Source organism: Hipposideros armiger, unplaced genomic scaffold (assembly GCF_001890085.2).
Source record: "Hipposideros armiger isolate ML-2016 unplaced genomic scaffold, ASM189008v1 scaffold_479, whole genome shotgun sequence".
Taxonomy (NCBI): domain Eukaryota; kingdom Metazoa; phylum Chordata; class Mammalia; order Chiroptera; family Hipposideridae; genus Hipposideros; species Hipposideros armiger.
In genome coordinates, this window is record NW_017731829.1 from 551,847 (window position 1) to 568,025 (window position 16,179).

At 52.0% G+C, this 16,179-nt stretch overlaps 1 long non-coding RNA gene across 1 annotated transcript; it reads left to right on the top strand.

Annotated features, from left to right (window-relative positions):
• Window positions 1-3,477: 3,477 nt before the first annotated feature.
• LOC109395639 (uncharacterized) lies at window positions 3,478-7,604 on the top strand. Its single transcript, XR_002126696.1, has 3 exons — window positions 3,478-3,731; window positions 4,615-4,786; window positions 7,214-7,604. It is a non-coding gene; the product is annotated as an uncharacterized LOC109395639 (long non-coding RNA).
• The last annotated feature ends 8,575 nt before the right edge of the window (window positions 7,605-16,179 follow it).

The following is a 16,179-nucleotide window of genomic DNA, read 5'->3' on the forward strand; positions in this document are numbered from 1 at the left end:
AAGAAAGTGTTCGTATTTCCCGAGGACTAAGTCCCAGTGTGGTGGCAACACAAGATCCTTGACAGTCCAGAAAATGCCTGACCTCACCTGCTGTAACAGGCAGCTCCAAAATCTCAGGGGCTCAGTGTTTCTTGTGGAGGGGTGGAGGTGCTCTGGTCCATGCAGTCAAAGCCAACTCCTGGTCTGTGGTCTTGCTGGCCCCTCGACTTCAGGGTCTTCTGCTGGACTCCTGACGTCAGGCAAGCAGACAGAGAAAGGAGAACACGTGGGGGGTTGTAAGGGAAGTTCTAGGGGCCAGGCCACATTCCACTGGCCAGAATTTGGTGACTTGGTCGCATCTAACTGCAAGGGGGTCTGGGAAATGTCCGGCTGTGACCTCAGGAAGGAAAGTCAGAATGCTCCTGTCCCCAGAGAGCCTGTCCCTGGCATAGTGCTCAGCTGTGAATCGAGGCAAATCCTGCCCAGCCCGCCTCTCATGTGCTGAGAGACCCATTTTCACGGCTCCTTTGGGCCTGTTTCCTGCTCCTTGCTGGGGACCCAGCTGGGTTGTGCGGCCAGAGCCGTTGAAGAGCACGGTTTCCATGCGACACAATGGAGCCAACCTGAAAAAGCACTTGTCGGTGGCGTTGTGGTAGAGCCTCACCCTCTCTATCCCTTATCCCAGCTGTGTGATAATGGACTGCCCTTTGATACCTACAGGCATGACTGCTCGGGGACTTTGGTTCCACTTGTTGCGACCACACAGTGTTCTAGACACTTCTCCCGTGGCTTCGCTGTTTCTCCCATGTGACACACATAGTTTGGTGGGTACGAGATTATTTCAAGTGATGCAAGCTTCAAACTTACCCCAAGGTATAGATATCACATTTTGTTTCTATTCATCTGTTGATGGACGTTTGAGTTATTTCCGCTCTAGAGCTAATATGAGTAATTGATGCGCAGGTTTTTGTGTAGACGTGCGTTTTTACTTCTCTTGGTAGAATGGCTAGGTCACATGGTAAGGCTGTGTTAACTTTATAAGAAACTTCCAAACTGCTGTCCAAAGTGGAGTGCTATTTAGAATGCATGCTAGTTCCTGTTGTCCCACGCTGTCATCAACACTTGGAATCGTCAGTCTTTCTCAGGTTAGCTTTTCCGGTGTGTATGTGATGGTATTCCATTGTGCTTTTAATTTGCATTTCCCTGATGACTAGTGACATTTAGCATCTTTTAATGTGCTTTTTGGCCATTTATATATTCTCCTTTTAAAATATCTGTCCACATCTTTTATTCTTCCCTTTTAATGGGTTGTTTGTCTCGTTATTAATGAGTTGTGGGAGGTTTTTAAAGATATACCCTGGAAACAGTTCTTTGTCAGATGTATGTACTGTGATTATGTTCTCCTGTCTGTGGCTTGCTCTACCATGAACATTTTAAAACAGATTAACCAATAAATGTTGATTTGTTGACTCTCAAGCTTCTGTCTCTAACCCGTACCTCCCTTCTACGTGTCAGGAGCCCTTTCTAACTATTTCGATTCGGCTGTGAGATATTCTTATCTGCAGGAAAAGAGCTGGCGTGGCATTAGGGGCTGAGCTCGTGGGCTCTGGGGTCAGACGGTCCTGGGTCTGAGTCCCAGCTCCATGGCTCACCAGCCATCGCAGCTGCTTCACCCCTGCTCTCTGAGCCTGGCTTTTCTGATTTGTAAAATGGAGACGATAAGTGACCATCTCCTCGGGTTGCTGTGAAGATTAAATGAGATGATGGCTGTAAAGCACCCAGCGAGGGCACACAAAATCAGGCTGTTAGCAGTCTGGCTCCTAAGGCCCATCAGTACCCGGCCCAGCCCGTGCAGACCCAGCCGCTCAGGAGCTGGCCTCTTCTCCCTTCCTTCTTTATGCTGAAAACACGCGCTTCCTCCCAGTTACTCAGGCACAACACCTTGGACTCCTCCCTGCCCTCCTAGGTCCTACCTCCTAGTCCAGAATGGCTCTTGCCTCAGCCCCTTCCTCCCTCGGCCCAGCCCCTGCCCAGGGCAGGCCTCCGTCCTTCCCACAGAGCCACCAAGATGGCCTCCCTGCCCTCTGCCTCCCCATCTCCCACCCTGTCTGTGGCGGCTGCCATTGCTAAAGAAATCAGAAACCCAGGGCTCATGGGGTGGGTGTTTGGGGGACACCACTTTGTAAGGGCAAGGCCTGGCTCTCCCTAGCCTCGCTGGTTATAAATAACAGGCTCTATTCTTAGCCCACCAGCAGCTAGTTCTCCTCCTCTACCTCCCAGAGCCGCCTTGGCTGTCCTTACTGGAGACAGGCCCTCCCTTGGCCTTTGGCAGGACCCATTCCTTTGATACGTGATCAGAAAATTCAATTATAAAACCAATTACTGATTTCCTGAGCTTTACAAGGAAGACATGAAAGTTTGATTAAGTTTGAATTCCTGTTTGGCTGATTGCCAGACAAGGCCAAATGGGCTTGTGGGAAATTTTTGTTGTTGATTCAGTTTTGTTTTGTGGCTGCGCTCTTGGGGGAGGGGGGGAGGGGGCACATTGGTTTTGTGTTGTGGGGTCCCCCCCCACCTTGCTGAATGGCTGTTCCCCTGTTGCGATGCATGAGATGTAAATCCCCCAAAGACCCGTTGCCAGGGTGACGGGCTCCGGAATTGAGCTCAGCTGAACAGAGTCCTTCAGCCTTGAAGGGAGAAGCATTTGTTTCCCATGCGGAGTGGAGTTAGAGTGGCCCTGGACAAGGGCTGCGTTCAAGGACGCAGGCGAGAACAGCGATACAGAAGTGGCTCACGGGTCACTTTGGAGCAGCTTCTGCAGGGTGGCTGGGCTCTGGCTGCTCCCAGCCCTAACCCAGGGAACAAACACACAGCTGCTGAGGCTAAGGATCAAGCCGTCAACAGACTGGGGCCCCTGGGGTGCCTCTGCACAGGCGGTCGCCTCTCCCTAGAGCCTGCTGGGCCCCTAGCAGCAAGGGCCTAGGGCAGGTGGGGCTGGAAAGCAAACCTTACTCTCCAGCCACAGCACCTTGCTTTTTCAGATAATTCTAGGAAACCGAACAGGGCCTATGATGGGAGCTGGTCCAGGCTCCGGGTCAGAGTCTGAGCTGGTTCTGAGACCCAAGGTCCTTCCCTAGGAATAAAATGTAAGGACCCCCATTCTTGGGAAGCTGTGGCCATCCCAGAACTCTTCCTACAAGGGGCATATTATCCAAGCGTGGTGCTGGGGCCCCACTGAAAAGTGTCTCCCCCAAGCACAGAGTGCCCCAGTTGGAGATGGAGGCCTTTGGGTTTTAAAGGTTTTTAGGTCTCTAGGAATCCTGGTTAAAGTACTGGTACCCCTGGAGGGAAAAGCATCTCCCAGTGGGGCTAAGCCATCAGCTAACTGAGAAAACAGACAGGGGTGGAGAGGGCGGGGGAGGACCTGGGATACCTGTTTCCAGGAGGGTGGGGTCAGATAAACTCCACCGGCACCCCAGCTCAGTCAAGGCCCCACCCACACCAGAAAACACTCCCACCTCTGATGTCCACGTGACGCCCCACACTTCACAAAAGCACTCACTCTCTGCCCCACCTTGCCCCATCCACACAGCAGCCTCACCTTGGCCCCCAGGCTCAGAGAGGTCAAGTGCCTGCAGATTCTAGACTTGACGCTGGGACTTCTGAGTCCAACCCAAGCCCATTCCTCTGCACACAGAGGCCACAGACACTGTGCACTCGCTTTGATTGGCTTGTTAGTTTGTGTTTACAAGGTGAGCATTCTTTCTAAGGTGTGAATTGGGGGGTTTTCTCCTTCCTTCCTTTTTTTTTTTTTTTTAATGAAACTGTTATAGCTTCCTGGTGCAATTGTAATTAGGAAATTCTGGGTTAGTCAGCTAGGCAGAACTGACAAATAACCAGGCAGTGCTGGATGGAGTATTTTTTCCCCTCCTTAGAAGTTCAGGTTTTGCTAAATTGGGGGAGAGGGAGCTGTGAAGATGGAGAACATGTGTGCAGCTGGGCTAGGCAGAGTCCCTCCTTTATGTAGAACTAGACAATTTTTAAAACGTTATATTTGTGTACGACGATTATTTATGTGTGCAGACATGCGGTAGTATGGGAAAGTGGGGGTGGGGGTGGGGTCAGGGGCAGGTAAAGGAGGAACCTTGGTTGGGATCCAGGCTTTGGCAGGAAGGGGATTGTACCCCAGATGGGGGAAGGGTTCTTGAGGAAGGTGCCTGGATAGACTCACTGTCACCCCTCGTCCACTTGCACTTCTGAGTGACAGTGATGACAGCCGGGTAACAACTACACCACACGTGGAGTGCACACAGCCCTGGCTCTGTGCCAGACACTTGTTCTGCCGTTACTCTAACTGACATGCTTCACGTTAATAGTGATGTTCATTTTTATATGAATTCGGAAAACAAGTAGGTAGCCCGTCTAGCTCACAATCGCCCAGATATTAGAACAGGCCAAAGTAGAGGCTTAATTTTTTTTTTTTTAAGTGAGTCAAGTAAAAGACACTTACTATGCACATAAGGCCAGGAGTCTTACACAGAAACTATGAAAGTAGAACAGGAACAATTGTAGTTTGGGAAAGCTTGCCTTATCCATGTGAGCTAGGGAAGTAATATGATTATGCTCATTGTACAGATAAGGAAACTAAGGCTCAGAAAGGTTGAGTGACTCGTCCATGGTCACACCGCTGATAGATGGCAGAGCCAGGACCAAGACCCCAGCCTGCTGGACTCCAAAGGCACATCGGCTGCCCCAGCCAGGCCCAGAGCCCACAGCCCAAGTGAATGCCCTCACCTTCATGCTCCAGGTGAAGCCCCAGCGCTGGCTTCGGTCAGCCAGCCTTCCTGGGGCCTCTCCACTGGAGAGGGACGCCTGGCCTGGCTCCTTCCTGAAGGGTTAATGGAGGCAAATTCCGCACTGGGGAGGTGGGGCCCTGGGCCTGCTTCCTCCAATTGGCTGTGTCTAATCCTCTCAAATAGAAGCCTTTTCAGAAAGGGCCTGGCGTGATGCTGCATGTGACTGAGGAGTTGCCTGTGCCAAGGGCTCCCTGTGCAGCCTGCCCCACCCAGCCCCACCCACCCCAGGGCCCTCCCAACCCTTTCTTTTTTTTCTTTCTTTCTTGTCTCTGAATCACTTTTTCCAATAAGCTGTTGACTCAGTATATCAAATAACTCCCTGAATGATTTCGGAAAGCTATCCCCTGATAACTGCAGCCTCAGAGTTGGAAACACATTTATATTTATGTGGGACCGAGGTTTCAGAACATTATTAAATTTGCATGGGAAGCGAGCAGAGGGGCCTCTTCCACGCAATAGAGACAGTGAGGGAACAGCATCTTCAGCAGAAGGGAAATCGTCACACACGCCACTTTGCCAGGCTTATTACTGACTCCACCGGGATAAATATGCCCAGTTTAACCCCGAGGGTTGGGGAGGGGCACAATCTCCCCAACCAATCAGAACAAATCTTGGGACTTAGAAACCAGGCAGGTCCCTGTGTTTTATAGTTGGCCAGGTTTCTAACCAGGGATTGGGGGCTGCAACCCCAGAAATAAAAGGCAGCTTGGTGTGTGTGTGAGCGTGCGCATGTGTCCATGTTGTGTGTGATGCGTGCGTGCACCTGTGTATTCGGCTGTGTGGGTCTGTGTGTGGGTTTGACAGTGTGCCTTCCCTAAAGAGAAAGGCTCTTGCTCTCCTCACATCTCCAAGAGGCCTCCTACAATCCTAAAGTTACATTAAAAACTTGCTCTGTGCCAGACATGAAGCTGCTAGCTGAGAAGAGTAATTCTCACAAAGCTTAGAGTTTAGAGAAGAAAAACAAACTAACAAATAAACGAGGAGAGCCAGACAGTAGTCCTGCAGTGCAGAGGACTTAAAGAAATGGGTGCAAGAAATGGGTGACTGCTTGAAGTCAAAGTGGTAAGCACCTAGCATCTTGCCACTGCTCACTCTTGGCCAACCGTGTGACACAGCCACAGCTGACATCTACTGACTGTTCCCCCTGTGCTGATATTATCTCCTGTATTATTTCCTTTAACCCTTACAGTACCCTGGGGAGTTGGAGCTATTTAACAGACTTGAATGCTAAGGCTTGGTGAGGTCACATCTTTAGTGGCAGAGCCAGGAAAAAAATCTAGGGTTACCCATCTCCAAGTGCCTCACTCGTTAAAATATTTTCCTTCCAGACTTCACTTTCCTCATCTATAAAATGGAATGATTTCACATCTGGCTTACTCCTGAAAAGCAAAAAGAGTATTTTTAAAAATATAAGCTTTTATACAAAAGGTCTGAAAGTCACACCCTAAGTTTGGCTCAAAAGCCCTTGATGGAGCTGACGGCAGGTCAGTGGCAGGACCACAGAACTTCCTAAGTTTTCTTGCACTCCTTCAGGGGGCTACCAGTAGGAATCTTACTTCAACCTTATTCTACAAATTAGAGAGCTTGACTTGTGTCCCACTACCTTGTCAAAGTTCCAGCAAACAACAGTTTTAGTTCCAGAAGCCTGGCACTTGCCACCACTGGTCCCCTGAGGCAGCGTTCTCACCAACCCATTCACTGCCAAGTGGCTACAGGCTCATCTGTCTGAACCCAGTGTGAGGCCATGTTCCCTCAGCCGTCTCAGAGCTGGGATGGTAGCTGGTGTGGCCAGCGTGAACATAGGCCAGCTGATGTTGACAGTGGTTGATGCTTGGACACTGGTTAACAATATCAAATAGCCATAGTGGTCTAGAAAACGGAGCTCAGGTCCACTTAGAGCAATACAGGCGATTGAGGGGTTTTGATTTCAAGCCCCCGAGAATATTAATGGACTGTGTAACACACTTCATTAAGTACATCGGGGTGACCCAGATGTGCTTTTCAGGATGAGGCCCTTCCAGAGGTGGTGTGGTAGAGGCAAAAGCACAGGCTTTGGGGGTCAGAAAGATCTAGACACCCCCACTCTAGCGTGCCGCTCTGGGGCCTTGGACCCGTCACTCATTTTCGCCGGCCCTGCTCTCGGTTACGTATCTGGGGAATGAAGAGGCCGTAGTAGGTGGAGCTGTTTTTCTGTTGACCCTCTAAGCACTGATCACAGAAGCGGGTAACTTTTTTCATCATTACGCTGTGTGTGCCTGTGTGTGAAGGCAAATTGTGGTATTTTTAATTTATTTAGTTGCGATTTTCTGTTTGTTTTGGTGAGTTATTTTTAGCCAAACCCCTGATTTGTACTTGTTTTACTATGCGGTTCTTCCAAGTGGGACGTAGCTGAAGCATTCTGCTCGAGTGATGGACAGTTCAGTCACAGCAGTTCTAGATATAAGTGATGAACAAACTACGGTGGCCGGCAGCCATCATGTTGAAGTCTTACCAGGTATCATGCTGAGCACTTGACTGCACTCATTTAACCCTCACAACATCCTGAGATCTATGCTGTTATCCCCATTTTACAGATGCACAGACAGGCATCCCTCAGAGAGATTGTTGTGGGTTCGGTTTCAGATCATCGCAATAAAGCAACTGTCACAATGAAGCAAGTGTCGCAATAAACTGAGTTGCAATCCTTTTGCTGGTGGAGGGTCTTGCCTTCAATTTGTAAAGAATGCAACATCTGTGAAGTGCAATGAAGCAAAGTATGACTGTCCTGAGTCTCAGAGGCTAAGCCTGCTTCCAGCCAGGGTCCAGTTACTCTCACAGTGTTGATGTCTGGAGGAACAGGTGGGTCCAACCTCCTGGGACCCCGAGTGCCCTGCCCTCGGGTCCTGCCAGCCTCATCTGGTCAGTGCCACCTGTGTCCAGTCTCACATTGATGCAAACAGCCTTCTCAGTCTGCAGCTCAGAATCTGCTCTTTCTAAGCCTGACACCCCCTCTCCACCTGCGATGTTCAGTTCTTGGGAACCCCAGGGCCAGCCCAGGCAGACTGAGGTTCCCTGGGCCCCAGCCATTTGGTAATTGAAACTGTGGCCTCTCCCTAAAGGGCTCCCTCGCTCCCACAAGCCTTGCTTCCCAGCTAGCCTGAGCTTGCTCCCACCCTCTTGCCAGGAGCTACCAGTGACCCTATAACCTTGATCTAACCTCCTCTTCTCTGCGTCTCCCAACTTACATGACGAGGGGTCATAGATGGCATCTTTTCTAAGGGCCCTTCCTGCTCTGACGTTCCAAACTTCGGTCGTATCTCGTCTGATGACTGCACCAGCCCCCTTGGTGTTCTCGGAGCCCACTCTCCCAGCTCTCCCTAACCCAGCCTGGCTGCACACAGCAGTCACCGTCAGCTTTCAGAACCAGAATATCATTTGCCTCCCCTCCTTTAAGCCCTCCCATGGCTTCCCACCACACTTGGAATAAGTCAAACTCCATTCTGTGGTGAGCAGTGCCCCATGTGACGGGGGCGTCACACACTGGCTGCTGCTGAGAGCTGCCCTGAGCAGGGCCAGCCTACCAGCCTACCTGCTGCTGGGCCTGTAACCCATGTTACTGATATCATCACTGTGTGTACTGAGTCCTCACCCCACCTGTGTCTTCAGCTTCTTATTTATGGCTTGTCCTAACATTCCTCTTTTCTTACTTGCCCTAAATTATTAAAAACAGCTCCTTTATAATGACTTGAATGAATCACGGGGGGGGGGGGGGAACCCCCACTTTTTTTCATCTGTTAATAATTCTACGTAAAATTTTTCTGGGAGGCTGAAATACTGTGACACACCCAATGCACGCTGCCTGGCGCCCCANGGGGGGGGGGGGGGGGGAAACCCCACTTTTTTTCATCTGTTAATAATTCTACGTAAAATTTTTCTGGGAGGCTGAAATACTGTGACACACCCAATGCACGCTGCCTGGCGCCCCAGCCTTGGTACATCCAGACCCCGTCTCTGGAACTACTCCCACAACAGGACCTCCCAGGTCAGTCAAGATCAGGTCAGCGGAGAAGGGCCACAGGAGCCATAAGCAGCCTGCGGCCACCAATTCCGCCACTTCCGGACAGTTTGACACAGTGTCACCCCGGGGACCTTTGGTGCGTCCAGCTCTATGCCCGTCCCATGGCTGGGGTGCGGTGCACCAAGGAAAGACACAGCTTCCGCCCCACACAGAGATCACTGTCTCGTTCTCAAGACCGACTCATGGAAGCTCATTTGGCAAATGACCGGTGCCACTTGGAGCCCAGTGCAGGACCTCAGATGACAGCGAGGTATGGCGGTACAAGCCTTCCCAGAGCAAGGGCGCTCCACCAGCGTGTCCCAGCGCACCACATAGGTGACAGGTGTGCCTAGGGGCGCCCCTCCTGTGCTCACTGAAGGTGCTGTACAGGTGCCATCATTTTCTGTGTAGACATGACGTGGGGAACATTGGGAAGACCCTCCTAGGGTCTTAGGTGGCAGGGCCTGGGATAGAGGTTTCACCCCCTGGAGTAGGAGAGCCCCTTGTGACTGTCGGGCATTTTACGCACTAGCATGCCTGTTGCAGTGTCACCAATTGTGATGCTTGACAGTGACCTCAGAGTTGATCACATCCAAAGAGCGGCACGGCTGCGGCCACCAGCCCTTGTCCCGGGCATCACCGTTGATCAGTCACAGCACTGACCCTGGCTTCGGAGTCCTCTCAGTGCAGCCAGCACCCCCAGCAGCCACTGCAGCTGATCAAAATTGGCCCTCAGATTGAGGCCAGCTTGCATCTCTGGTCTACCCAGTGCAGCTCCCTCATGTCACAGAGCACAGCAGGAAAGTGACCTCGGAGGCCCCAGAGGAGAGAATACGTATACTGCAGCCCAGGGCTTCTAACCCCCTGGTGCAGTGCTTCTGGGCACTTTCCCTTCCAAGCTCATTCATTCAGCAAATGCTGACTGAGCACCAGCTGTGTGCCCAGTCTGGTGCTAGATCCTGGAGGCAGGAGGGACCCTGATGTAGGAGCCCAGAATCCGGGTCAGAGACCTGAAAACATGTCCCCTAGAAGGTGGGGAGCCACACTTAGTGCCTCCCTCATCAGAGGAGCAGAGGTCCTGCATCCCCGACTTCGATCAGCCCCTTGTCTCCGCCTCACTTGATCCTCGGGGGCCTTGCCAACCACGCTGGGCACCTATGTTCTCTTCAGTCCTTGCTGAAGACCTTGCCCCAAATTCCAGTCTTGTCTCCAGGGCTGCCCAAGCCCTGCGGCCATCCCAGGCAAGAGAATCGCTGGCCCCTCTTGAGATGTTCATCATTTGTTCAGCGGGCCCAGGGAGACGTTGATTTTCTATTCATGAAATTTTTTTCTTTACTGTTTAAAATAAGGGCTATATAAGATGCATTGAACTTACCATCACATTTTAACTTTGGGGGAGCTGGCTTTCCTAGTCATCATCCGTAACAAGAGAAGACTGTTTCCTCACACCTCCTGAGGGGGGAGGAGCGCATGTGAACATAAATACAAAGTTCAAGTCAAAAGTCAGTTTCTAAGTTCCTCTTTTTTCTTTTTTTTTTTAAATGTAGAAAAACACTCTCCACTTTTCTGTAGCTCATGTTCCTTCTTCTGTTTTCCTTTGCGACATTCCAAACCAGACAACTCCTTAAAAGGAATATTAAAGAATTTGAAATGTAGATAATAGCACAAACCCCTTGACCCTTACAAACGGCTCTGTATCACGCATGGCTCAGTTTCAGAATTTCGCTGGCCACCCACCCATCTTGGACCGGCCGAGCGTTGGTGAGCTGGCCCGTCCCTGCGCGTGCATTCCAATGCAGATGCAGCTGACAGGCAGGCACCCGGGGACAACCCTGGCCACCTCTGCTGGAGCGGAGCCAGCACCCTTTTCCCCAGTTGCCCTGTGCCACCCAGGACAGCACCCTATTTCTGTTCACCTCTGTGATGTCTCAGCTCCCCTCCTGAGTGGCCTGCCCTGTACCCCAGCCCTCCCAGGTTTCCTGTTGAGGTGAGCAGTGACCTCCTTAACAGCCATCTCCAGGTGGTCCCTTCTCTGCTCCCTGATGGCTCACCCTGGTGTTGCCGGGCCTTCCCAGGACAAGGAGATGGCACCTGGTGCCCATCTCAAATTATGGCCTAGAATTCATTCATTCCACAAGCAGCACCTTGCAAATGAACCATTATAGTCAACAAAGCAGAAGCAGGCCCTGCCCTTATGGAGTTCACAATCTCCCTAGAAGGAGAAATAGTCAGCCAGGAGACAAACATATCTAATTACACATTGTGATAAGCGCTATTAGAGAAAACAATGCTGGCATGGGAATCTGATTTAGATGGGGGGTATGGGGTGCTGTCAGGGAAAACTTTGCGGGGGGGGTGGGGTGGGTCAGGGTTATTTTTAAACTGAGACTGGAAAAATAAGACGGGGCGAATCTCACAAAGATTTGAGGTAGCAGGAGGAACCCGTGCAAAGGCCCTGAGGTGGAAATGAACTTGGCGTGTGTGTGCAAAGCCTAGGAAGGCTGGCAGGTGGCAAGCGAGGGCGAGGTGCCTGAGGATGAGGTTCAAGGGGAGGTAGGATCCAGACCTTACACAGCCTTGACGATAGCGTTTGGAATGATGGAGAGAAAAACCCTCACTCCCTGCCCCAAGAAGGGCCCCATCTTGGGAGCTGTATTAGTTTGCTAGGGCTGCCGTAGCAAAGGATCACTGGGTGGCTTACACAACAGAACTTTATTTTTCCACAGTCCTCTCCTTGTCTTATAGATTGCTGTCTTCTCTGTGTCCTCATATGGTCTTTTCCTTGTTTGTGCCCTAATCTCGTTGTATGAAGACACCAGTCACAGTGGACTAGGACTCACCCTAATGGCCTCATCTTAATTTAATCACCTCTTTAAAGACCCTGCCTCCAAATACAGTCATATTCTGAGATACTGGGGATAGGGACTTCCACATACGAATTTTGGGGGTACAGTTCAGCTCCTAACAGGGGCCTTCCCTGACCTCCTCTTTGAGGACAGGGTTGGGTTGTGGGTCAGTATATTGAAAATGCCTCAGAGACCAGAGGGGGCCGGTCCTAAGTAACCTGTTCCCTCTTTGTTGAAAGCGATGATTAGCACGTGTTTAGGGGTGTCAAGACATGGTGGTGCCAAAGTGAGGCTTTATTACCCACCATTAGTCAGAATTCATGAAAGAGAATTGTGTAATTCATTGCTATCAATGCAGGGTCCCCAGTGGCCCACACTTGGGGACACTTTCCTTCAGCCAGCGGTCTAGGCAGGGAAGAAAGGAATAAACTGAGAGGAAGAGGGTGTGGGCTGCCTGGTGAGTGGGCTGGTAAGGGGAGTGGGGTGTACTGGCCAGGCCCACCCAGGCTTCCCAAGGGGAAAAAGGCCCAAGCAGTATTGTGTTGAATTAAATGGAGGAGAGAACCCCAGCAGACCTCACAACCCTGCCTTCCCCAGGACCCCTCAGGCCAGTGTGTTTTCAGCCTCCAGAGCCAAGGGGCAGCAGAAGGATTGGGGTGTCCGCAGACCTGTCGATTAGCCTCAAGCCATTCCCCTCACCTTACGTTGAAGATAAAAATAACCATAAGGAGAGACATGTCCTAGAGACATTACCTTGAAATTTAGAAAACATGAAATCAGGCTCCATCTAATTAAGATGACATTTTAAGGGGGGGGGGGAGGGGCGTGAGGGGGGAGGAAACCTGGGTGGCATTTGAAATTGCAAGCTGGTTGTGCAGCCTCTCTAATGCTGGTTCTGAGCAAAGTTTCCAGTTGGAAGAGAAGACCTGACTTCAAAGGCACTGCCTACTGCTGGCCAGGCAGAGGCGTGAAAAGAGCAGCATGGGGCCTCGGGCACAATGACGCCCAGACCGAGCAAAGGCTTGGGGGCCGCAGGGGGCCTCAGCCCTCAGGAGCCCACTGTGCCTTTTAGGGGATCAGTGGAGCTGCTCCTGGGAGGAGAGCTAATTGAGGCAGTGGCCTTGTCCTAGGAGAGTGAGCTTTTTGTCCAGCGCAGGCCATCTTGGGGGCCACTCGCGGGGCAGAGTGATGTCCTGGGCTGGTCCCAGGCATCCTCCCATCCCAGCATCCCCTTGGTGCTATAGAAACAGGCCGTCTTGGGAAGGGGGCTGCTCTTCTCCCTGCTAGCCTGTAAGGTCTGCCAAGTGGAAGCCTGCTCCGTCCCTCCTAGAACCTGGAAGAGTCTCTTTCAACTTAGAAGGCAGGTGGACGAGCCTCCAAGTTTGAGGTATGTGGCTGGCTGGCCCAGGGAGGTGCCCAAGGCGCAAGATACTGTTCTGCTTCCCAGGGAAAAGAGCCCCAAGTGTGTGAGGCTCTGGGAGGCTCTGCACATCCCTGTCCACCCCAAGTTACCACACAGGATGGCGTAGCTAGGCAGACTTTGCTGTTATTGTTACTATCACTCGTCCTGCTAACATTGATCTGCACACAGGCACACAGGCACGCGCACCATGATTTAAGTGTTCCGCGGTTCAGAGAGCACATTCGCCCGGCCTCTCACAGAAACCTTGGACAACACCACCTTGTGCAGCTGAGCGAATTAAGTCACAAAGAGTTGCTATAACTTGCCCACATTTTTTGAGGCCAAATCTTTGCGTTTCCTACAAACTCCACGTGAGCTCACATCACGTATTCGCACCTGCTTCCACTGGGCTTCCCCCTACTCACCTGGCTTCTCTGTCCCTTTCCTTCCCTCCGTTTGCCATCTCACTCTCTCAGCAAAGGTCTTTTCCCCAGCTCCTCCTTGGGGAAGGACGAGGATGGTGACGGGGCTGGTGAACATGGATTAACAGATAGAATGAGCTCTAGGTGGCGGTGATGTGGCCTTGGTGCCATCCCAGCGGGGAGGCGGTAGGTGAAGCGGGGAGAGAGCCTGGAGGCCAGGAGACTGGTCTGGGCGCTGCTGTCATCCATGCAGGAGAGGTGGGGGTGGCCTTAGAGGTGAAGGGGAAGGGTCAGGGTTCACACCTTTCTGGAGACAAATGACAGGCACTGGAAATCAGTTAGCTGCAGGAGCAGAAGAGAAGAGAGTACAGCTGACTTTGGGGTCTCTAGCTTGTGTGATGGGAAGCACGGAATTGTCTTTGGAAAGAAGCTGTGTGTCCCCTCTGATCTCATGAGTATTATTGTTTAGGATAAACTGAATTTTTAAAATGAATGATGCCATTTTATAAGTGAATAGTGGCAATGGTGTGCTGATACGGCAGAAATCACTAGGATGAGATGGGAAGGAACATGGTGTTAGAGACGGGGGCATAGGCACCCAGGAGCAGGGGGAGGGTGGGATTGACCGAGAGGCTGAGTTGACTCAAGATCAAGGAGCCGTGAACCAGAGGTGGGGTGGGGGGAGGGGTCCACACAGCAGCCCCTGCCCTGAGGAGGAGGTCAGGTGAGCTCCGGCCCAGGGAGAAGATGGCTTGAGAAAGCAAGAAGGCGTTTGAGGACTGAGCCCTCAGGAACTTGAATGTCAGTGAAGGCACAGGAGCCCACAAGGGAGACAGGAGGCCTCATGTGGACTGAGGTGACCCAGAAGCAGTGTCCACAGGGCCCCGCACCCAGGGGGAAGAGGAGGAGTGGACTTCCGGCAGTGGGTCGGGCATGGGCAGCCCGGACAGGAACCGGGAAGGGAGGTGACAGGACAAGAGGAGGAAGTGGGGAGGACAGTGGCTTGAGGGGAAGTGGGTCAGAGGAGACAGGATGGGGGTGCCAGAGCATGAGTGTAGAGAGAAAGCCCCAGAGAAGGTGGGGGTGCAGATGAAGAGTCAGGTCCAGACCCCCTACACACACCTTTTCAGCCAGTCAAGCCTAACGTGGGATGTGGGACACAGTGATTTCCGTCTGGGGGTTTTGCTCAAGTTCATTGGGTGGCTGATGGGGCCATCGAGGCTTGGAGTGGGGCAGTCATGGATTGGTTTCAGTGGCTCGCAGGAATAGGTTGTCCCGGCCTTACGCAGCCCGTGCGTGGGGGACAGCCGGCCTCACTGGAGAGCAGGTGCCGGCTCAGCCACAGGGCTGCTGGGAACAGGTGGATGGGCCGGGGCGGGGGTCCCTCCCTCTCTCTTTCCTTCCAGCTTCACCTCCCTGCTCCCCTCTGTTCTAAGAGGAGGTTGGCTGTTTTTTAATTGTTTTTGGTTGTTTGGGGGGTTTTTTTGGTGTTACGTTGAATGAGGTTTTTTTTAAATAAATTTTGGATATTAACCGCTTATCAGATGTGTCATTGACAAATATCTTCTCCCATTCAGTAGGTTGCCTTCTTATTTTATTGATGGTTTCCTTTGCTGTGAGAACACTTTTTAGTTTGATATAATCCCATATGTTTATTTTTTCTCTTACTTCCCTTGCCCGAGGGGATATATCAGTAAAAATATTACTAAGGGCAATGTCTGCAAATTTACTTCCTATATTTTCTTCTAGGAGTTTTATGGTTTCAGATCAGCATAGGGAATAGCGTCAGTGGAACTGTAACAGCTATATACGCTGTCAGAGGGGTAGTAGCTTGGGGGAGGGGGTTGTCACTCGGTGAGGGGTGTAACTGTCTATTACATTGTTCTGTACACCTGAAACTAATGAAGAAAAAAAAAAAAGAGGAGGTTGGCAGCCAGGAGACCAGAAGTCGCCATGACAACAAAGCTCCTTAGCAGGCCAGAGCCCCGGTTCCCCTGCACCTGTGTCTAGGCATCAGTTCTCAAGAAAAGGTGAAGCCTCAAGTTGGTGGCTGGAGTTGGGGACATGGGGCGGGGGCGTTGTTACCACATCCCCCACTCAGGGCAAGGAGGCCACAGATGCCCCTCCCCCTGCCCATGAGAATGCCACAGACTCCTTGGGAGCTGCCACCCCCAGTGAGCACATTCCTTCCCTCTTGAAACCAAACCCAAAGAGCCCAGGCGTGAGAAGGCAACAGGAGGGCTGCGGACGATGAAAGCCTCGAGCCCGCCGTGTGCCCCGATCCTGTGCGGCCCGCCCGCTTGCAAGCAGTGCACACTCCCGGTACCTCAGGGTGGTACCCCTAACTCAGGGTGGTGCCTCGGGCCTCATACAGCACAAAGCCAAGGCCCCGCAGGTGGGAGGAGGGCCAGAGCCACGCAGAGCAGGGAGGGGAGGTGGTTTGTCCCCAGCCCCACTGCCTAGGGGCCGGCCGGACGCCTTGCTCCTGGGCAGCAGGCTCCTCCCGCTCGAGTCCCAGATGCACTGGCCGTGCCTGCCTCCTGCTGCAGGCTTCCGGCGTGGGCGAAGTGGGCGGCTTGTAGCTAGCAGCAAGGATGAGCATGTGGCTTTTATCTCGATAGCTATGAACTGATTTCAG